We start from the raw sequence: 23,957 nt of genomic DNA, 5'->3' as shown, positions 1-23,957 counted from the left end.
TGCTTGCTTGGTTAGTAAGCTTGTATATTTTAGGGAAACTACCTTTTCTGCTCTTAGTCAGAGTTCACTCTCTCAAAGCACTATGAGTGGGCAAACTGTGATTAATTTTTCCCTGTGTTTTCAAGTTATATCTGCCAGTCTATCTTAGCTATTGTGCTTATTCTTCAACTCCTCACTTTAAAATATACTCCCCCTCCAAAAAAAAAACCAACCCCAGACACTATAATTAGTACCTGTTTTAAGAATTTGCTTGACTACATTGCTGTAAATCATCTGTCTAAAAAATAGAAATAGCACAAAATCAGTGGTGGGATTCAAAAATTTTAACTACCGGTTCTGTGGGCATGGCTTGGTGGGAGTGGCATGGCTTGGTGGGTGTGACTTGGTGGGCATGGCAGGGGAAGGATACTATAAAATCTCCATTCCCTCCCCACTCCAGGGGAAGGTTTGCAAAATCTCCATTCCCTCCTGATCAGTTGGGACTCGAGAGGCAGAGAATAGATGGGAGCATTGTCAGTCAGAGGTGGTATTTACTGGTTCTCCAAACTTCTCCAAGTTTCCACTACTGGTTCTCCAGAACTGGTCAGAACCTGCTGAATGCAACCTCTGCACAAAAACCTTGTGAACATCTCAGTTCTGTAATCATGTAACACCACAACATTGTCCAATATAAACAGTTTTTTTTTAGGATTCACTATCTGGTCAAATGTGGCCAGATAGTGATTCCCAGAGATTTGGGATGGGTCAGTTTGCATTGAAATCTGCAAAAATCTAATACTCAAACTTTGCTGTATCCCTTTCAAATTCAATTTACAATTGTATCAAAGCAATATATCTTAACTATATTTTATACAATAGTATAATAGTACAGGTATCTGATTTTGTTTACTAGTGGTGTGCAATGAAAGTGGGAAAGTGGATATAATTTATCACAGTAACTACCTGGGATTTTTTGCATTGAAACTGAATAAGCATAATTAAGTTCATATTGTCAACAACAACTGGTCACACAATATATCTTTTATAATGGTTGGGGAGTTAAAATCAGAAAGTGGTATTTTAACCTTGTAGAATTTTAAAGCATAATTTGCACCCCTAATAAAACCCATCTTCTCCTCAAATCTCCTTTTTTTCGTTTTAGGTGAGTTTACGTAGATAATAAAATAGATGCTTGAAGTCTTTACAGAGCCACTGTGTCACCAGCAATGCCCTCTATGACCTTCAAATACAACACAAAGACAAATTGCTGGCTAAGAAAGGTTGTTCATCCCTATAGTATATCAGAGAAACAGGACTGACTTTTCCATACAATTTCATTTGTCTTTCATGGCCATGTTCAAAATAGTACCCATTAATCTTGGTACCTATCCAATGCAGAAAGCACACTGGAATTTGTTAAGAGGAAGAAGCTGATGCTCAGGAAGCTCGGGTATCCTAAAGGTTTTCCAGCATACCTTTGTACAAATAAGTGATTAATGATCTGTAAAGAGAAAAAATACATGCTTCCAGTGTCATGTCCATTGAATTGGGTGAATTCATTTTAACATTTCCCAATCTTTGTATTAATCTTAAATCTTCCTGAATATGAACATTGGTTTTTTAAAAAAGGAATGCAATAGCGTCAGTGATCTGTCTTTCCAATAGAAAAAAAAAACTACTCAGAAATTCTGGAATGAAATAATAATTCATTCATTCATTCATTCATTTCAATACCTACAATCAAATAAACTTTGAAGGGATAACTATAATTCTGAGGGTGAGATAAATAGCCTGGTATTCTAAAATAAAAATGATAAATAAATACTTGTTGCTGTTTCCAGTAATTATTTAATAAGAACTACTTTGTAAGTCTGGTGGAATTAAACAATAAATAATAATAATAAACAGCCAATGGCCAAATCTTTAAATAAGAAAGACTTTTTCAATAAATATATTAACAGTTTAAGTCAACTTGTATTGGATAGCAGATATTCTAACAAATTGTATCACATTAAAATTATGAACTATCTAGCTCAACAGTCATATTTATTTAATAAAAGAATTATCATTATTTGACAATTACTTTTACAAAGTTCCATAAAAATGTGGTAGATATTATTTTCCATGTGTATTAGCTAAGCTAGGCAAGCAAGTGATAATCCTGCACTGCTGTCCAGAGGATTTAAAGAATCTAAAAGAAATTTGCTGTAGTAAGAAAATAATACCACTGAAGTACATGGGGAATTAAAGTTTAACTAATCTAAGTCATGGAGAAGAATTCCAATTGCAAGAATCCATAGATAGTAAAAGAATTGAGGGGAAAAGTCTAAATACAGGAAATGTATAGATTTTCTCTAATACAAACTGTCCCTGGAAAATTAACATGCATTAACCAAAACTTTAACTAGGTATTCTGTGATACTCTTATTTTCCTCCTTGTCTATTATTGGTTTTAACAATCATGATTATAAACTCAATTTCAATTTTAATCCATGATAATATGAGAGCAGCAGCTACATTTCTTCTCCCATTCTGCATTAGTGTGTTAGAAGTCAGTTGTATTTTTCAAGATGACAACTCCCCACTTTTTAAGTTGGGCAGCAGGAGTGGATAGTAAAGCTATCTAGCACTCATGACTCTTTGCAAACATTTTGCTGCCAAAGTTGCTTAGAGTTACCAAAGGTTTGTCACTTGGTGGAGTTCATGGTGTTCAGTGGTAAATGTTTTCCTTATAGATCAATTCAATAATTAGGGTGGTCTGTAACATGATGCCTGCCCCCTTTGGTCACGGCACATATTTGTTCTAATACTTCCATAGGGATGAGTGATATGGTAACTGGCTGGATCCAGAAATGGTCTATGTTCCACATTAGAAGGTTGAGTTGCCTGTTGCCTTGAATGAACTTATGGTATGTTCTCTTCTCAAAGAGTTTTCCTTGTATTCAAGTCCTCCCTTTTGTGTGAAGATTGTTGACAGGGAGGTGGGGGAACCAATTATAGAGTGCTCTAGAGAAAGCAGATTACCTAGATGCTTTTCAGTTAAAATTCATGCCTGAATATGCAACCAAGGTATAATTTCTATCATTTGTCAACCTGGAAGATAAATTTGGTTGCGATCTAGATCTAGAAGTATTTATCTGTCACATATCTTAGTAGCTTTTGATATCATTAGCTATGGTATCCTTCTGGGTGCTTATAAGGAATAGGGGCATTGCAATCTTCAAACTGCCAGAATTGATAGTTGACAATAATCAGGGAGGAGATATCTACCCCATGACCATTATTTGTTGAACATCACAAGATTCAGTACCCTTTTCAATACCTACCAAAACTATTGGTAAGATTATCCATAATTTCAGGATTCAGTATTTCCAATATGTTAAATGATACTAAAAAGTATATCATAGCATTGGCCCTGCCTGTTATGTAGTGAAGATCTTGAATCCAATTAAAAAGAGGGTTGTTGCTTGTTTATCAACACTGTTTGCTCTGGATTTTTTCCTTGATGAAGTAGTACTCATTGACTTGAGAAGTCCTTCTGGAGAGAGATGGGGGTCTTTCATTGGGAGATACTTAACAGAATCTTTGATGTAGTAGAGTAGCTCAACAATTTTCTCAACAATTACATTTTCATTATTATCTCACTGAACAACTGCCATCCACTTTGCATAGGATTGACTTGGAAACTGGTTGTTACAAAATGTAGTTGCCTACTTATTAACTAGAACTTGATGCCACAGATACATTAAACTTATGATGTGGATCCTGCATTGATTACTATTATATGTACATAAAGTTGTGGCTTGGACTTATAAAAACTCTGTGTGGCTCATTGCTGAAGTATTTACAGAACCATTAGAGATGTCCCTGGGGGAAGGGAAGCAGTTGGTGAAAACCCTGCATCTTTAATGTGTATGCAAGTTCAGCTGGGTGAATGGATACTGTTTTTATTCTAGAACACCCACTATTAATATCTACTATGGATGTTTTACTTATTAGATACTGTAGAGGTTTAGTGATTTTAATAAACTGTTACACTGCTGAGAATATTTAAAATTGTGGCAGTATAATGATTTTGGGAATAAGCAAGTAAATATATAAATTTGAGGAAGGAAGGAAGGAAGGAAGGAAGGAAGGAAGGAAGGAAGGAAGGAAGGAAGGAAGGAAGGAAGGAAGGGAGATGGGTGATTAACAAATATGAAATGTAAAGAAATAAAATAAAAAGTAGATTTATGAGTTACAGTAGTGGTCCTTTCTCTGTTCAACATCCTTGAGTTGTTTTCTAACTAAATAAACAGACTGAATAAACAATTTGATGTAAATGATATTTGCTAGAATAGAATATGTTTTGGTCTTAGTCCTTTCTCAGAATTATTGTTGTCAATGACTATTTCTTCTACAGTGAGAGTTCTCAGCCAATGAAACAATCTTAATGTCCTGCCATGTGTGTCCTGGCTCTAATAGGACAAAAAGTCAAGCCAGGTAATCTGCTCTTTGGAACAGTTACCTCACTCTGTCAGTGATCAGCCATTTTATAAATTCTCCCAACTATAGGGTTGAAGAGTAGCAAAATGTTCTTGGACTGGGGAAAAATGAAAACAATTGTGACTTGAACATAATTGACACATTACAGAACTTACACATTCAAAAGTGAAAGCAGCACTTGAACCTATAAAGTAGTCCTGAGCAAGAATTCTATTTCTTTTTATTACTATTTTGGAAGAATTTATCACAGTTATGATAAGAGCTTGAAATTGAATGAAGCAGAAGCAGAACTGATAGAATTCTTTATTCAGAAATAGGCTATCACTACTTAGAGTGTGCAAAATGTTTTTAATTCAGAACAAACATTTTAATGTTCTGAGTTCAAAATGAAAAACACACTTTTTTAGAGTTTTATTTCAAGGTAAAGCAGAACACATTGTTTTTGTTCCACCTTAGGAACAAAACATACTTTCTAAAGAGTGCTACCCTCAGAAATGCTTTTTACTATTCTAGGTACTGTGATTTCTGGTTTCTGATTTAAGATTCTTAAAACAAATCGTGCCTGGGCCGCTATACCAGTAGGAAATTGTTTTTGTCCCTGTTGCTATTGGCTTAGGCTAGATGAGATGACTGAGAGGAGGTTGAAGTGCTGGAGTAAAGCAGTCAGCATTTAAAGGAGCATGAAGAGACATTCTGGATTCATTCTGTGCTGCAGAGAAAGAGAAAAAGAAAACTGCTGCGATAAATAGTTGTGACTAGAAAGATACTACTCCTGCTGCTGCTGCTATAGTAAGTGTATCTGGAGATTGCTCACCTCTGAAACAACATCTACTCAATTATAATTCTACTGCTCAGTTGTAGTTTAATAGTATACTGGCTGGTGGTTGGAAAGAAAAGAGATAAATTCCTATTTTCCGTTGTTTTTCAAATCATACTGAGCTGTTCAATCTTGTTTACACATGTTTAAAGCTGGTTATCATCAAAGCCCAACTATTTGCTTCAATTTATTTGGCCATTTCATCATCATGACTCTGGGCAATTAACAGCAATTGAAAACACAAATTACAACAAAATAATGGTTTCATGGTAACACACACAAGAGCAATCTGTCAAACGTGGTTCCTCAATATCAGCTGCAATTGTTTATGAATTGCACTTCATCATGTGAAATAGCCTTGACAGGTCTACACCACATTTATTCTATTAATAAGTAGTCTCCAGTGGTCTTATTAACAAATGTCATAGATTTACTTATTATTTCTATTATATTATGAAGATGAAGTGGATTCTAGACTAATTCTAAATTGATTTCAACCAACTAATCTTCTATTACCGGTACTAAGACGTCACCTATAGAAATATGCCAACCTATTGTTTGAGTTGAGTTGGCATTTGATCTTGTTAGCCGTTTTTTTAACTGCCAAGACAGTCAAACTCAATTATATTATACCCTCACTTCTTTTTTAAAAAAAGTTCATGGATGATCTCCAAGAAAAAAAAATGGACTTAAAGGACAACCAAGTTCTGGCAACGCAATTTTACATTGAAACAATGTGATGGATGAAACCATTGGCTAATAAATAAGTATTATGCATATCAGCCTATGTGACCCAAGTAAGTGTAAGTGGATCATAAATGCAATAATTTATTCTATTAGAGGACACTCATGATCCAAGCACAAGCAGCTGATTGGCGGTTGGATCGGCCTCCCGGAATACTGCCTATCAGCTGTTCCAGGCTATGGGAATCACCACTGCCCATTGCTGCTATCACTGCCCATAGCTGCCACCACCTATCACCGCCTCTGCAGCCCCCATTTTCGGCCTCCTCACATCCCATTTTCAGCCTTCGCGTGCCCCATTTTTGACCCATTCCAGTGGGGATAGGCAATCCCTGCCACCTGGAATGGGCCAAAAATGGGATGTGTGGAAGCCAAAAATGGGATGTGGTGGTGATGGGTCATGATGGCGGCAATGGGTGGCGATGGGCGGTGGTGGTGATCCCCGCAGCATGGAACAGCTGATAGGCTGTATTCCATGAGGCCGATCCAACTGCCAATCAGTTGCTCATCCTAAATAAGGCTGACCAGGCTGTTTGCTACAAGAAGGCAAATTGCTGGCAGAGGCAGATATTTTTTTCTTGTTTTCCTCCCCTAGAAGGAAACTAGGTGTGTCTTATAGTTCTAAAAACTAGGTGCATCTTATAGTCTGAAAAATACACGTAAATCACAATTATCCTTAGAAGATTGCTTACATCTTTGTAGATTTTATGATTATCACTATTTAGATTCTAACGTAGAATCAACTGTAGAAATAACAATTATTTTTGAGATTTTATGAAATGTAATCATGAAATGTCACCCCCAGGTTAACTTAGATCAAAATATTGCTTACTAATGCAATTTAACAGGATATTTCTTTATTCGCTCTTGCTCGGTCATAAATGTGGTTTTTCGTGTCATGGTGATATTTAATATTTTCAACCCACAAATCATAATGTACAATATTTATTTGAGTCCATTTTATATTTTTATACAACATATTTCTATGAACAAAGAATCATATTAGAAATAAATATTGGACTATTGTAAAATTTGCATTTTTCAATCCACTATTTCAAGCCTCTAAGGCTCTATCAAATATTGATGAAAATCTATTTTTTTAAAAAATAAAATATGTCTGAAAGGTAGCAAAAGATATCGTAAGTTCTATTTGCATGAGATTTGGTTTTTCAGTCATCTGTCTTCCATTATTCTAAAAGCCTTAATACTATTATAACCATGTATTATCATAATGCCTTACCACTTTTTTGTGGCAAATGTATCTTCTGGGGACTAGAATATTGTCTGTACATCCTCATAAGAGCTATGATGTGAAATATTTAGACTTACTGTGACTAGCTATTTCAAAGATATTACTGCAGGACAAAAATGTAACCGCAAAAGGAAGGCAATACTTTTATAAACATGGCAACAAAAGAATATGCAATTTTTTAAAATTCTCCAGAAGTCTTCACTGGGAAGTTTCCCTATTGCTGATGCATACTCTGAAGCTTGCTCTCTTTTAAACCAGATTGGTTTTATTTCTGTATTCCAAGTATCACTTTTATATTGAATACATGGCAAATCTCATGCCCAGTTTAGCAAGTGCAATATCTAAATCAAGGCAGTAAAAAATTATTATTATTATTTTGTTCTGTTTTGTTGTGCAACTCTTTTACATTGCTATTTTGGTCAGTGGCTTTAATGTGTCGCTATGGCCATTGCAATGCATAAAATGGAACGTTAATTTCCCTATGTGTTCCTGCAGGAAAAATAAGGACTCGGATTGCCCTGTAACTAATTTCATTTGGTTTTATAGTGTAAGTAGATTGCCTGATTCTCCTGCCTTTATAAATGTCTCTAATATTAACTGCAATAGAGACACTTGCATGACCTAAGTTGGAATGGATCAAGCTGAGATTTTGTAAATGTTGATATCGGGGCATCCATTTTTTTCCTCACTCCTTTTCCCCACCCTCTAATAATTATTTATCTGGAAACTAGAAGGAGATTGGAACCTCCATCTGTTTTTCCCTTCCATCTGGAGATTTCTTAAACTGGCAATAATTTTTTTAAATAATTTTTTTTATTTATCTCTAAAATTAAAATACAAAATTGGGAGGGGGGAGAAAAAACAAGCAAACAAACCTTGAATGCTGACAATAAAAATAGAAAACAGGTGTACAAAACAATAACAGATGACAAATAAATCATTTGACACTTACATTAAATATAAAATTCCTAGCCTGTTGAATGCGGAAAAATATATCTAAAATATCTGATACATTCTCCCCCACCGCCTCATTACATGAGAGGTGTACAAGTAATTAGAATCTTTCCCATCTATATTTAATAAAAAAATACTATGTTGCATAAAAAACTATCACCAATATGGAAATCTATTAATCTATCAATCCATCAACCATTGATAGGAAATAAAAATGCTAACTTTTCTATTAATTTACATGATTTACTTAAACGATCCTGGAAAATCTTCTGGAGGTCATCTTACTATAGCATTCTTAAGGTAATATTCATTCTTAGCATCTACAGTCCTACTAACCATCCATGAGTTTCAATGTGAAAAATTTCAGAAACTTGCTTATCTTTTATAGGTAGTCGCCCGAGCTCCATTTCGCTAGCAGAATGTGCAGGTCATCACAGGGGGGCCCAACATGAGTGATGTTAAGCTGGCCATGCCCTCCCTGGTTATGCCTACCCACCCCCCAGTGGTGGGTTTCAAAACTTTTTAGAACCTCTTCTGTAGGTGTGGCCTGCTTTGTGGGAGTGGCTTGCCAGCCATGTGACCAGGTGGGAGTGGCTCACTGGCCATGTGACTGGGTGGGACCGGTTCAAAACAGCACTGTAGATTTGTGGAACTTCTTCTATAGAAGAGGTTAGAACTGGCAGGAACCCACCCCTGCCCCCCCAAAGATCAAATACAACCCTCAGTGAAATTGAGTTTGAAACCCCTGCTCTATAATATAATGAGAATAAACCCTATTGGAAAACAGGAGTTTGCCACAAGACTGGATCTATAGAAATTGCACCTGTATTCGGCCAATTGCCTCTCTTCAGAAGCTACAGAAATCAAAAAGATAAATTGGGACTTGTTAGGCCCCTGAGCAGGCTGATTCCTGCAAGTCGTTGGGTGGGATCTACCCTTTTTCCTTGGTGGCTTGCAAGTTCCAGCTGGTCTGATCTCCCTTTTTCACTTCATGGGAAGGAAGCTGAATGTCTGCAGGGACCCTGGTAAGAAATAGAGCACATGGTATTGCAGGGGGTGAGGATAGAATTTGGGTGCCCAGGCTAGGTGACTCTGAAACTATGTAAACATCCCATGGCCGCCCCCACTCATGAGGAACTCTGTGTTCCATTTAACAACCCTTTCTTCATTTAATGATTACATTAGGGAGAGCAAGGATGAGTTGTTAAGTGAGGCTGGTCGATGGTTCACTGACAATGACCATTGTGACATGCAACCATAATGAGCAGGCTCCATTATGGTCATATCTTGAGGACTACCTGTATATTGATTTAAAGCCAGCACAGATTTGTGCAGCATCAAACCATTGTAAAATTTGGTCGCTTTCAAATCAATGTGTCATATTTGAAACACCACCTGAAAATCCTAAATGGCTGCAATATTCCTAGAAATACATGTTTCAGTTTCCCACTTGTTCCCTTTCTATCCTAGAATTATGGCTTCCATTGTCATCACCAAGAAAAGGTAATAGGAGTACTTGGAGTAAGATCAGTGCCACCTTTGACTCCTCCAATAGTTTAGAAAGAAGCTGTAGGCTGAAAGGAGGAAATCAGAATATAGAGGTAGTCCTTGAGTTATGACCATAATGGAGCTTTCCCATTTCAGTCAAGTTGTATTGGTTGTAAAACAGGTCAGTCATGTGACTTAACATGTTTTTTATGATTTTTTTTGAAATAGTCATTAAGAGAACACCATAGTCATTAAGTGAACACTGCAGTCATTAAGCAAATACAGCAGTAGTTTAGCAAATCTATTGCTTTCTATAGCACAATTTTGGTGAAAACCAAAAATAAGCATAAATACCTGAAGTACAGTCATTTGATCATAAGGGGCAACTGTCAGAACATTGGATCTGGGTCATAAATCCTCTTTTTCAAGTTGGTTGTAACTTTGAACAATCACTAAGCGACTGATCATTAGTCAAGAACTATCTGAATGGCTGTATCAGAGAAGTACATTTACTATCCATACTAAACGAAGTATACTAGGAAGCAGAGCAAAGCGGTATCAGTAAGACACAAAGCAATGAAACATTCTTGGCCCATCTTTCACCACTTACAATACACCTAAGTTCGGATATCGCATCAGGCCAATATCCATTTTTTTCCCCTGGCAGTCATCTTCCTGCCTGCAGCTAGCAGCTACCAAACTGGCAGACCGTGAGCAGGTCTAATAAAAACAATTTGCAATTTGCAAATTTCTTTTTTTTAAACTATCAAATGCATCCAGCTTCTATTATCACAATGAGGAGCTGAGACATTATAATCCAGGACAATCTTACTTCCTTCTAGTCATGTTTAGAAAAATTACACAGCATCTCTGCTATTAAACAGCTAACACAAAACATGCATCAAAAAGCAGATTCTTGTACTCTAGGCTTGCTGTAAAGATATTTGGATGTTGCTGCCACAAATTGCTTGATATCGAACCAGTTGTTTATCACATCAGCCCATGATCAGCATACTTCAGGAGTCTGATCCTGGTATGCATGGATAGATTTAACATAATTTACTCAGGCTGTTTTTTTTATTACTCCTTAGTACATATTCCCAGTTGCAAACCATTGCCATGCTAAACCAATAGCAATGACTTTAAGGTATCTTCAAGAAAGAAAGAAAAAATATCCTCATCTTAACATTTCATTTTATATTGTAAAATCAGCAAATAAAAGGGAGAAGCTCACTTCTGTACTTCTGTAAAATTCAGTAGGGAAATATTTCCCTCCTTAAACTTGTACTAGTTGAGCTACTTGTCATATGCTGCGTGCCAGACGTTTTAATGGTATATTTGAATGAATGAATGAATGAATGAATGAATGAATGAATGAATGAATGAATGAATAAGCTGGAAGGGATCTTGGAGGTCTTCTAGTCCAGCCCCCTGCTCTAGCAGGAGAATCCATACCATTTCAGATAGGTGACTGTCTATACTCTTCTTAAAAACATCCAGTGATGAAACACCCACGATTTCTGAAGACAAGCTGTTCCACTGGTTAATTGTCCTCACTGTTAGGAAGTTTTCCCTTAATTCCAGGTTGCTTCTCTTTTGGGTTAGTTTCCAACCATTGTTACTGCTCTCTGCTGATTTGCAGAATAATTTGACCCCCTCTTCTTTGTGGCAGCCCCTCAAATACTGGAATACTGCTATCACGTCATCCCAAATACTTCTTTTCTTTAGGCTAGCCAGACCCAAAACCTGCAGCCGTTCTTCATATGTTTTAGTCCCCAAGCCTTTGATCATCTTAGTTGCTCTTCTCTGAACTTTTTCCAAAGTCTCAACATCTTTTTTTGTAGTATGGTGACCATAAATCTTAATACATTTTCAATATTAAATGGCTGTGGATATCTTTCAAATATGTTGTAACAAGCTACTGTGCATTTTTTTGCATTAAACAAGCCTTTAATTGATTAAATACAATAAAGTCCATATCTCATGCTGTGTTGCATATCTTAGCAGGTTTCTGAAAAGTAATCTGGCCTAATGTTCTGGTAAGTTATGTTCTTTATTAAAATCAGCTACTCTCACAATTAGAAGTTTGTAAGCAGATAGTGTCTGTGTTCTCTTTTTTGTACTCTGCTGTAAGCAAAATGCCAAGAAAGAAATCTAGAAGTTTAGAACAATAAAATAGATGGACCAATTTCTTGACCAAGATCACTGATTTGGGAGTATCTGGTATTGCATCCCTCTTTTTGACATTACAGAACAAGAATCAGGGGTATAGCTGAAGTGGAAACATTAAATCCAAACAACTCAATCCTTTCACAGAGTCCCCCAATATACTCCTAAAACAAGGCAAAAATTGTTGGTGTTGCTGCTATTGTTCTTTTATGTGGTTTATCTATCTGCCCATCTCACACAAGTGATTCAGGGTAGCTTAGAACATAATAAGCTTGAGTGAGACAAGCCTCTACACTCATTCCTTATTTATTCAACCTTTATGCTGAGTAGACGAACAAAATGCATTGTATATATTTTTTTGAATTGGAGGAGGAAAATTTATTTTTACAGCCAGCCATCTCACAATAAAGGATCAAAATCAAGGGCAGAAGCAGCCTATAATAACAACTAACAGCAACCGAGTAAACTGTAGAAATACGTGTGATGTCTAAACACTATTCGGATACTGCTCTAATAGCTAGAAATGCAAATGATCTGCAAGCTCAAGTAATGGAGCATAGAGAAAAGGATCCAGTTATAATGGCAATTGGTTTGCCACTGGAAGACCTGAAGGACCAGGATCAGGAAAGTTCAGAAACTGGTCACAAAGACTTGATGTAAAATTAATGGCACATGATCAATTGTTAAACAATTATTTTACTTAATTCACTATTTCTATCTCAAAATCCTGGGTAAAAAGTATTTTATTTGGATTGAGTTGGATTGGATTATATTTTTTGTTTGTTTGTTTTTAGCATACCACATCCAATATTATTCTGCATATATTTTCTAATAAGCCCCTAATTCAATAGGGGATATTGTTACTGTCTTGTGATAGTATCCTGGCCTAAAAGCAAACTGTCTAGGCTGCATTGCCCTTCAGATTTGATTTTAAAAAGTGTTTCCAATAAAGCTAAAAGTATCGACACTGTATCTGTTGACAACTACATCTTATTCTGAGATTGTGGGACTCACATCTGTAACTGTGGCACAATCCCAGGAGTAGATATATTTAATTCCAGGATTTGGCAATAGGCATCACGCATGTGCTCTAAATCACTTCAAATTCAAAGAACTGCATAAACTGAATTTTCAGAATGCATAAAATGGGTGCTACTTCTTTTCCAGTTGCCTTTATCTATTCAATTACATTGCATTTTTCTTCCTTTTCCTTCCATTTTGAATTCAAAGTAGCATATATTTATCTCTAAGACAGAATGTCACAATTATTCTTTACAGTCAAACTACTTATTCAAGTTAAAATTGGCTGCATTTACTCCAGAAAGGAAAAACCTTCAAACTATCTATGCATACATTATTTGTATGTTAGTCATAATATATGTATGTGATATATGGATATTAGTTCTTAGATTCACAGTTGTACAAAGCACCCCCCCCCCAGGGAGAATCATTTTACAATATGGCCCTTGTAGCAACAAACTGCCAACTATTATTATAACTATTACCATATTAAATTTATCTGAGGATCATACAGTAGTTGTGCATATAATTCAGTAGTGGACTAATGTAGAAATGTTTCCTTACCATGTAGAAATATTTATTGGTTTCTTACTTTGATAAAAGATAAAAAAGGATGTTGCAAACGATAACAGTTCAATAAAATCTATTGTCTATGACAATGTTTCTTAATTTTTTTTTGCTTTCCAGTACCCTTCCTACTTTTAAAAATTATAGAGGACCCCAAAAGAGCTTTTATTGATATGGGTATTATTTACCATCATTTATCATATTAAAATTAAAATGGACATTTGTAGAATATTTATTTATTGAATATTTATTTATTTCAAAAATAAGATTAAATCCATTTGATACTCATAAAATATTTTCATGAAAAAACTATTTTTAACAAATAAAAAATAACAAAAAGAGTGACAAGTGTTTTAATTTTTTTGCAAATATCATCCATATCTGACTTATCTTGAGTTGAGAGGTCTTGGGGGACTCCAGGGGTCCTCAAATTCTGCTTTAAGAAGCACTGGTCTATGTAACAACTGCTTCAGAGTAATATATAATAATTCTCACGAAAGAAGTTGTTTTTTTAAAAAAAGAAATTGCTGGCTTCAGAAAGTAATGATTTTATTTCCTAAGCTACAGCATGACATGGAAGTATAATCTTGTACAATACTGTCCATGCTTTACTGGCAGTTGATAACAAAATTGCTTTGCTATATTTCTCACAGATTTCTTCTACTGTGTTAATGGTCTTCTATGGAAAGACAAATTTCAGTTTGCATTAAATCTTGCCATTACAGCAGGATCTAGTGCATTGGAAAGCATCCAGAGATGTGCAACTGATTGTAATAAGATTTCTTTATAGACAGATTTGAAGCTGCAACTGATAATTCCCTTGGTCACAATTGCATTTATCATATACATAGATTTACCTTGATATTGATTCATTTAAAAATGTAAATGCTGTAGACCAAGCCAACCCAAGGAAACAACAAAAATATGAAAAGCAAAAAAAAGTATAATCTTATAATAATTTTAAATGCAATACTAAAAAAAACCCCAAGTAATACCATATAAAATGATACATGTAATTCAGCCATTCTAAAGCATATTCCTTGGAAAAGGATTCTTTGCGGCATTGACACTGCTTAAATTTGAAACTCTTCTAATTTAAAAAAAAAGCTTATAATTACTGTGTGAACATTTTTGGAGCGAAAAGGAATCATTATAAATTGACAGGGAACTTTTATTGTCAAATGATAGCTAACGTATGAAAAAGGGAAATGGTAGCAGTAGTGGAATGGAGTATCGTGTTAAAACATTAACTTGGCATGCTGAACTCTGAAGATAGAAGATAGAACATTTCTGTTAAGTGCAAATGCACTTCAACATTTTATTTCAGGAGTTGCTTGAGAGATTTTATAGTAATAGCTTATTAAAACCATGTTTTCTTGTTATATAAAATTGAGAATCAACGAAAATGTGTCCTATTGCTCCATTTCAGAAACTATTTAAGAAGCACTAGCAAAAATGTTTTACAATTTGGGAGGCTGCAAAATTAACCATATTTATTGAATTTTAGATTACGGTCTAAATTACCAACCACATTTGACGCCTTACTTAAAACAACCATTCTTTTGTAGTCATTAATGGCATTCGCCGTCTCATTTTGTATTTAATTTGTCCTGTCTATTACAAGATATATCAAGGAGAAAATTGCAGTTCTGCTACAAGCACAAATAGGTAAATGGCAATTCTGATAAAATTGGTGCATTAAGAAGCCAAGGGATTCATATTAGCATACAAGACAATTCTGTATTTTGTTGCGGCACCAAAGAAAAGGCTTGTCATACACGTACCCAGAACAAATTCCAACTAGGACCTGCTGTCGATGTGACTGATGAAAACAACTTGACATTTAAGTATTTCAACTGCCAGTTTATCACATGAGTGGATCCAGTGATTAGTTTCTTAAACAGATACTTACAAAGACAGAAACTGAGAGGGACTCATGTACTCTACAGAGTAAGTTGCAGAGGGAATAGCAACAAGCACACATTTGCTTAGATGATACAAAATTAGAATTATTTCTGTTTCAAGGCAAATGAAAGCAAGAAAATCCCTGTCTGCAGTGGAGTGGAACTTTCCCTATAATCATGCACAAATAAGTGCGCGCGCACACACACACACACACACACACACACACTTAAATCATAACATTAATTTACTGTTACCAAATATCACACCTTTAACTTTCTTTTAAATTGCTTTATATACTACATATCAAATAATTTGTTGTTAGATAGACTGAAACCATTTAATTTGCTACTAGACAACCTGTGCCCCATTGGATTATCTTTTCAGAGATATAACCTTACCTAAACAGGAAAACAGAACGACAAAGGCAGGGCAAAAAAACCTGTAGAAGTCATGGTAATTTCCAACTTCTTGCTGGCTTGCCCATTGAGTTCCCCTGTGGGAATCTGGAAAGGAACATCAGAAATTTCCCTTCCTTCCTCTCTCCATGTCCAGCAGGCGGGTAAGCTATTGTTGCTGGGTGGGAGAGGAAGCAGGGAATTGCGAGACTGGTTGGGACATTGTCACAGAATGTAGAAAGTAAAGATCATGTGCCCATAGCAATATGGCAGCAGCAGCCAGTAACAGTGAAGCAGCAACAACTTTTCCCAATTTCATTTTTTTCAGGAGAAATGGGGCCTGGATTTTGGGCATATTCCATATGCTACTACATTTGAGGTACCTTGATTCAAAAATAGTTGCCACATTATGCATCATTTTTTCCCCAGTTAAAGGTCATAACAATGAGAGTTTTAGTAGTATATAGATATCTCAGTGCTATTAATCCACTTTAGGAATGAGGTGAAAGCTACATGCTGTGCATGCCATTCCATAGAATTATAGAATATCTCTTTCATATGCATACAATGTTGTCATCTCAATATAGGCTTTTTTTAAAAAAATTCATCAAGGGATTAACCATCAGTTTTTTGTTGGGTCATCCCCTTCAACTGGTTCTTGGAGTTTTTGGAAAAAACAAGATGCTTTACATATTCATGAACTATTAGACCCAAAACAGGACTGCCTTGAAGTCAAGAAATCCAGAACATTCATTCTTTTCCAATTTAAAAAAATATTAATGCATCAACACAATACATAAGAAATCAATTAAGACTGCATTTTCACAATGTAGTTGCAAAAGCATAGATAGACCATAATAATTACAAAGCAAATATAGAAGATGTGTTAAGCTACTCTGAGTACTCAACTAGATTGTACAATTGTAGGAAACTTTAAACAGAAGCATTATTACTACTTAACTGGATACCTGTAGAGAAGAGACTACAAAAGTATGTTTGGTTACAGCTGAGAATATCTTATCTGCTTTGTAAGCTTATCTAAGACCTTAATAGAGTAAAGTGCAGTTGTGTCTATTTTTTTTTTATAGCGCTAAGGCTAAGTAGGCACTGGCCTAGAGTACCAAAGTTTAGGTTCTTCCATGCTGCCTTTCCTTCCAAATCATTCTGAAAATGCACAAATCTTCACAAAAGCAGTAAGTGGCACCATCGGTCAATATGGCCTAGGAGCACCATATACTGATGACACTAGTTAAAGAGCATAAATGTTTTAGTTGGCTTTCCAAATTATGTTTTTTAATATTTTCATTTCTATTATTTTGTAATATCCCATCTTATCTTATGAACAAATGTGCTGAGATCCGCTGTTGCTAGATGCTATGAAGATTGTGTGTGTGTGTGTGTGTGTGTGTGTGTGTGTGTGTGTGAGAGAGAGAGAGAGAGAGAGAGAGAGAGAGAGAGAGAGAGAGAGAGAGAACATACATATGTATGTATGTATATATATATACATTTTGAAATAAGTATGGGAAACTGGGTGTGTGCTGCATGTTTTTAATAAAAGTAAGTGTGGAAAAATAAATCACTACTCTCTCCACCACCACCCTTTTTTCTTATTTTAATTCGGCATTGTTTCTCACAGTAAAAAAATTAAGATGCATATAAACTTAAATATTGTATATTTAATTTATATATGTACCATATTTCATAGGAGACTCATGACTCCATTTTTACTTATGGTTCCATTCTCAAATGTCAGATAGCTGTGATATATCCCTTCTATTTTAGGCATCCTAGTCTAGTGTCCCTAGTATCCTAGATTTTAAAATATAAACTAGAGATAGCAGCATCAACAAGGTAAAAATAATAAATGAAGACATAGAAGAGGAGGACTGTAGAAGTTTATGTCTCATAACAAGAACAAATCACATGGGGACAGAGTAATCCTTTTGTGCTATGTTCAGCATTGTTAATGTTAGTGGTAATATACAGAACAATGAACAGCGTATTGGTCCCACTGTCCATATACAGTAGTCCTCAACTTACATCAATTCATTTAGTGACCATTCCAAGTTATAACAGCACTGAAAAAAACCGTTTTTCACATTATGTCTGTTGCAGCATCCCCTGATCAAAATTCAGATGCTTGGCAACTGACTTATATTTATGATGGTTGCAGTCCCAGGGTCATGAGATCACCTTTTGCAATCTTCCCACGAGCAAAGTCAATGGGGAAGCCAGATTCACTTAACAACTGTGTTTACTAAATAAACTGCAGTGATTCACTTAACAACTATGGCAAAGAGGTCGTAAAATGGGGCAAACCTCACTTAACAAAGATCTCGCAAGGGAAACTCTTTTTCTGTGATGTGGTGCACCTAATCCCATTGAATGGACAGATTCATAATTGATAGACTTGAAGTTGAACCCTTCCCAAATAAAAAAAAATTATGTAATAAATTTTTTTCTATATCCAGATAGAAGGTTCAATTTCAAATCTCTCTGACTCCATTTAATGGTTTATGTACTCAGTACTCAGAAAATAGACGGGTATATCTGTATTTTCATTGGCTGAAGACCCTTAATATAATAATATAAAAATATAACTATTTTATATATGAATATAATCTTGAGTTTTCTTGCTTGTGGAGCTTGCCATCTTGATTCATTGAAGGGGAAACCCAATATTCGAAGTTGTTGATAGTAAACTCCCTGCGAAAGTATTCTGCACTTCTATATTCTTACCAGAAGTATCGGAATTCTTGAAAAGTTACAGAAATTGAAATTATGAAACCACTGAAGGAAACTATTGCATGTAATCACCATACCCTTTTCCTCACAGCTGGACTCTATGACAGTTTGATGGGTTTATTGCAGTTGGCATGGATTGCTTTGGCTAAACTAAATGGCAGCTAGTTCCCTTTCCTTTGGATGTGCTGAGATTAATGAAAAGCTTTTGAAGCAATAACTTTTTGTAGCTAGCATTAAAAAAAAACATTTTCTAGATGAGTGTGTTTTAAATACAGTATATACAGATTTTTCAAGATCGGTGGGCTATGTTAATGAAATTCTTTTAGGGTGCTATTATTTTCCTACAGCAACATGAACATTGAAACACATGTTGATGGGAGTGATGTAACTCACATGCTTTTTTTCTTTCCACCAACAAATTTCATCATATTTTCCCAAGCTGTTACTACATAGGTACTTGCAAACACATGAAAATAAAAGCTTTATAGATGCAAAAAAATTGTAAGGTTTATATTTAAAGTTCCCTGTATTATTTATCTACAAAATCTAAATCTAAAAGTGAAATGCCACTCATGCAGCATACATACATACATACATACATACATACATACATACATACATACATATATAAAAGCGAAATGCCACTCATGCAGCATCACAAAATCTCCAGAACCGTAAAGAATACAAACTTGAAATTTGGCACGTATGTTCCTCTTGGCTTCATTAAGTGCTCATTAAGAAAGGATTTTTTTTGAAAGGACCATCAGATCATTAATATTTCTTATATTATTATTAACATGCTCTGATGCTAAGGAGTTAGATATTCTACTCCCCCTCCCAACCTGAAAAGAATTATGTTCCAACTGCCACTTGGGTGTGGGCATGGGCATGGCCAGCAAGTGACTCATCTGGCCTGCAGGCTGGGAGTTTAGATATTCTACTCCTCCTTCACACATGAAAAATGCTCTGATGCTAAGGAGTTAGATTGAGAGAGAGAAGAGGATAAGATAACAGAGGCCTCTGTGGGGCAAGCCTGGGGAAGAGAAGGGGGTAGGAGACAATGTTCCCTCTAATTTTTTTTCAGTGTGAGCGGAAAAGTATAGTGTTTGAGCGGCACATTTTCATGCCTGAGCACCTGATTTTTTTTCACAGATGTCACCCAAGACAACAACGAAATCAGTGTTATTTGAAACTCAAAGTTATGTTTATTCAAGGTACCCACTTAATTAAAAATGTTATATAATATCAGTATCACTTATAATACTGCAAAGCCTGATAATGCTGGGAAGAGCAAGAGGAGCAGGAGTGGGAAGGGGGAGGAGGAGGGGAGGAGCAGGAAGAGAAAGAGAATGAGGGGAAGAAGGGAAAAGGTGCAGGAGAAGGAGGGAGAGGAGAAGCAAGAAGGGGTGGGGAAGAGCAGGACAAGAAAGAGGAGAAGGAGGGAAAAATTAGAAGAAGAGCAACAGGAGGAGCAGGAGGAGGGAGGATGAAGAGGAGGAGGGGGAGGAGCAGGGAGGGACAGGGGGAGAAGCAAGAGGAGAAAGGAGGAGGGGAAGAAGGGGAGGAGGGGGAAGAGGGAGGATGAAGAGGAGGAACAGGAGGAGCAGGGAGGGGGAGGAGCAGGAGGAGCAGGAACACCAAGAGGAGGGGGGGGAGGGCAATCTGTCTGAACTCTGAATGGGCTTTTCCCCCCACTTTCAACCTTTATTTTCTCATTAATGTGAATGAAAATTCATATTAATTACAAATCAAACATCAAAGTTTTTTTAAAAAGATTCAGAACAGCGCAAAATAAGGAAGCTGTTTCCTTCTGGGAAAGGAATTGGGGAAGGAGGGGGAGGAAGGGAGAAAGACCCAACCCAGGACAATGGCTCTCTCCCCCTCCTTCCTCACTCCCAGAAACTCACCGCAAAAGCCCCCCCTGCAGCAAAATGACCAGTGCCACCACAAGGGACAGGAGGGTTCCTGGGTGCAGCAGCATCACTTCCTCCCTTTGCACCTGCAGACGGAGCCACCAGTTTGCACCAGTGATTAAAAGGACCGCCCAAGCCTGTCCAGGATGGCTCAACCCTCCGTCCCTTCCGATCTGGGCTGAGGTTCACCATCAGGTGAGGTCCAAAGTCTGTGAAAGAGAAAACAGTGCCGCCCTTTTCTCGTCTTCTGGAGCCCTGGAGGACGGGATGAGGCCAGATCCTCCGGGGAGGAAAAAGGATCTTGGCACCTCCCCAATTTTTTCTGAGAGGAGTAAGGGTGTGCGTGCATGTGCGTGTTTCACCCTCTTCCTTAGCTTCAGTTTTCAGCTCCGCTGGGTTAATGAAGATTCATTCTTGCATTTATAACCAGAGGAAGGACCGAGGAAAGGGAATGAAAGTGAAAGGATACTGCGTGCGTCCCTCCCGCTGCCACGTTTCTGTTGGCCAAAGGCCCACCCTCCTCTGGGTGTGGCCAGGGCTGACAGAAGCCTCCGAGCCGCCTGCAGTCTAAAATCCATCATGCTGCACGGTGTTGGAAACTGCTGTGCAGCATTTTCTTGACACATGTGCGACCGAGCACCTTAGAGGGAACATTGATAGGAGAGGATCGATGGGGCCAGCCTGAGAGAGAGAAGGGGATAAGATAGGAGAGGCCTCTGTGGGGCAAGCCTGAGGGAAAGAAGGGGAGAGGAGAGGAGAGGCTTATGTGAGTCAAGCCTGGGAGAGAAGGGGAGAGGAGAGGCCAATCATAACTACTCATAAATTTTCAAGCTGTAAATGTCAGTTTAGCAAATCCGATCACATAGTTTCGTAGCAGAGCAAGGGTATCCAGCTAGTTTGTTATAAATGTACAAAATTATTATGCAAACTTTACTCTTCAAGTGTTGTTACACTGTAGTTTCACTATTATGCATCATTAAAAATATAAAAAATAAAGTACAATTACTATTCAAATTTTAGAATAGCAATTCCCCACCACAAAGGAAAATTAAAGATAACCCTGGTCCTATCCACTTGTATCATGTTGATCTACATGCCTCATTTAATCACTTCACTCACAGCAGCAAAGCATTCCCAAAGAAAGGAATTAGACAAAAAATAATCCAATGCATTGAATCTTTTTTTTATAAGAAAAGTGACATCATTTGTCTGTCTCTGACTAAAGAAACAAAATATTCTTGGAGAAATCACAGACAGAATTAGAGATAACATTTTTTTTCTCCTCTCAATTATAAAATCCCTGGCTGATCATGGTATAATAAATATGTCTGAATATCTCTAGTAATATACAAGTATTTATTGCTTTCCTTGTTGTTTATTAAATAATCAAAATTAATTCTTCTCAGCAAAAAAATAATAATTGGTTTGACTCTTTCAAAGAAAAATTCAGCTGCTTTTTACTGTGGAGCCTGAGGAACATTCAACAGTGAAATGGCCAGTGCACTTTTAAATAACTGTAGACATTTTAAATTGTGTTACCAGAGGACGAGACTAATGAGATCAATTACATGTCAATATCTTTATAAATTAGAAGGACTCAAGAGAAGAGAAATATTAAAAGTCCAGAGAGCATGAATGGAAGTGAAAATAACTAGAACAATATCAAGTAACATTAGAGCAAGTTAGTTCACAGTATATAGTCACATGTGGCAGTAATACATCTTGCTCCAAATTCATCTATGCTTTCTTTACAGCTTTTTGAATTATTGATTAGTGTCATTATTGCAGGAAGCATCAATGTGCTCACCTATTTCGGTAGAGAGGATCAGAATTTCTGTTAGTTCTTTTCATTTCCTGTTTTAGTAGAGGGTTGGATTAGATGAACCTACAAGGTTTCTTCCAACTCTGTTATTCTATTCTATTCTATTCTACTCTACTCTACTCTACTCTACTCTACTCTACTCTACTCTACTCTACTCTACTCTATACTATTCTTCTGTTCTAAATTGCTTGATTGTTCATCACCAATCATATCACTACAAAAAGAATAGCTTCCTTAAAAAGGAAACATAGATAATTCAAGCAGTGCCATATTGCATTTTGACCTTCTACTCAGCTATTGAAGGATATCTAGACATGAATTAGGACATTCAACAATAGAAATATAGTCATTTCCCCCCTTAATCTTCAACCTTTTACTGGGTAGAATGAATTATACATTGAATAGACAAGACCAAGGTAGATATTAGAGAACTTTGTGGTGTAATTAAAATGCTCTGCAGTCAAAATGCTCTGATCCATATAATACTGTGTCAGATATAAGTTGCAAATTGAAACTCTTATAAGACCATTTAACATTTGGATGTACCATCACAAAGTATTCTATCAAAAGAGATGTTCCATCCCCCAGTTTTCTACCATTTATGCAAAATTCATCATCTATTTCTTTTTTGTAACAGTTAAATATATTGATAGAAAGTGCTTGGTAATATTCAAATATGGCATAAATAAGCAAATAACAATAGGCATGCAAGAAAGAAAATTTATTCTTAATCTTTTGGCAAACATTTGAAAGTTTCTTATTATCATCATAATATTTTACAATGTAAAATATTTCCTATATATTTGATAGTTTTTATAGGAAATGTTCCTGCATTCTCTTAAATCAGTGGGGCTACACCAAAATAAACAGAATTAACTCTATAGCCAGAATCCCTTAATATGCTGCTGGAAAATCTACACCTCAGAGTTTACTTAATTCAAAATTTCTCTATATTTTAAAGACAGCTTTTCTTCATTATTCTTGTACGTAATTTAAAATAATCTAAAAGAGCTTTGTAATCACTTTTTTTTAAAAAAAAAAGGTTTTCAAATATTTTTACTTTCTTACATTTTTCTTCATTCTTTATCCTAGACCTCTTTTCAGGGATCAGTTCAACTAGGATCAAAATCATCCAGGCAATCTGATAGGACCTCGGTCACAGACATTCTCACTCTCAGTTCCATGCTTATGAACCATGTTTTAATCTGTTTAGTTTTATGTTGTTATAGATTGTTTTAACTATTGATTGGGAGCTTCCCAGAGATGGTTAGAAGATGAGTGGCTATTTAAAGGTACTAAAATAAATAAATTAATTAATTAGAAATAAACTCCTTCCTTCCTAGTTTTAGGAGAGCAGTTAACACCATTGGCTATTTCATCTAGTCCAGGAAAAAGGAATGTTTTGATTCTTAGGGCAAACTGGCAAACAGAAGACTATGGTTTTTTTTGCTTTGGTTCATTTATGTTGCGAATTTTGTCAATTGTGCAGTCAGTTTATTTATTATTTCTGGAGGGTTTTTCATCTTTTTTATAAAACTCCTGATTGCTAGTCTCTAAAAATCTTCAGGAATGGGCAACATAGAAATAAAATTATAATAATGGTAAGCGTCTGACTTACATAGTTAGACACTTACATGGTGTTAAGGGGCCTTATACTGAGGCTTTTAAACCCCAATTTCCATTATCCCCATTAAACACAATC

At 36.1% G+C, this 23,957-nt stretch overlaps 1 protein-coding gene across 13 annotated transcripts in view; it reads left to right on the top strand.

Annotated features, from left to right (window-relative positions):
* TENM3 (teneurin transmembrane protein 3) overlaps nucleotides 1-23,957 on the top strand; it is a 1,436,054-nt gene that overhangs the window by 766,844 nt on the left and 645,253 nt on the right. The window lies entirely within an intron of this gene.

This window comes from Natrix helvetica (genome assembly GCF_964273705.1).
Source record: "Natrix helvetica genome assembly, chromosome: 7".
Taxonomy (NCBI): Eukaryota; Metazoa; Chordata; class Lepidosauria; order Squamata; family Natricidae; genus Natrix; species Natrix helvetica.
Note: the sequence above shows the minus strand (reverse complement) of the source record. Positions and strands in the feature narration are given on the sequence as shown.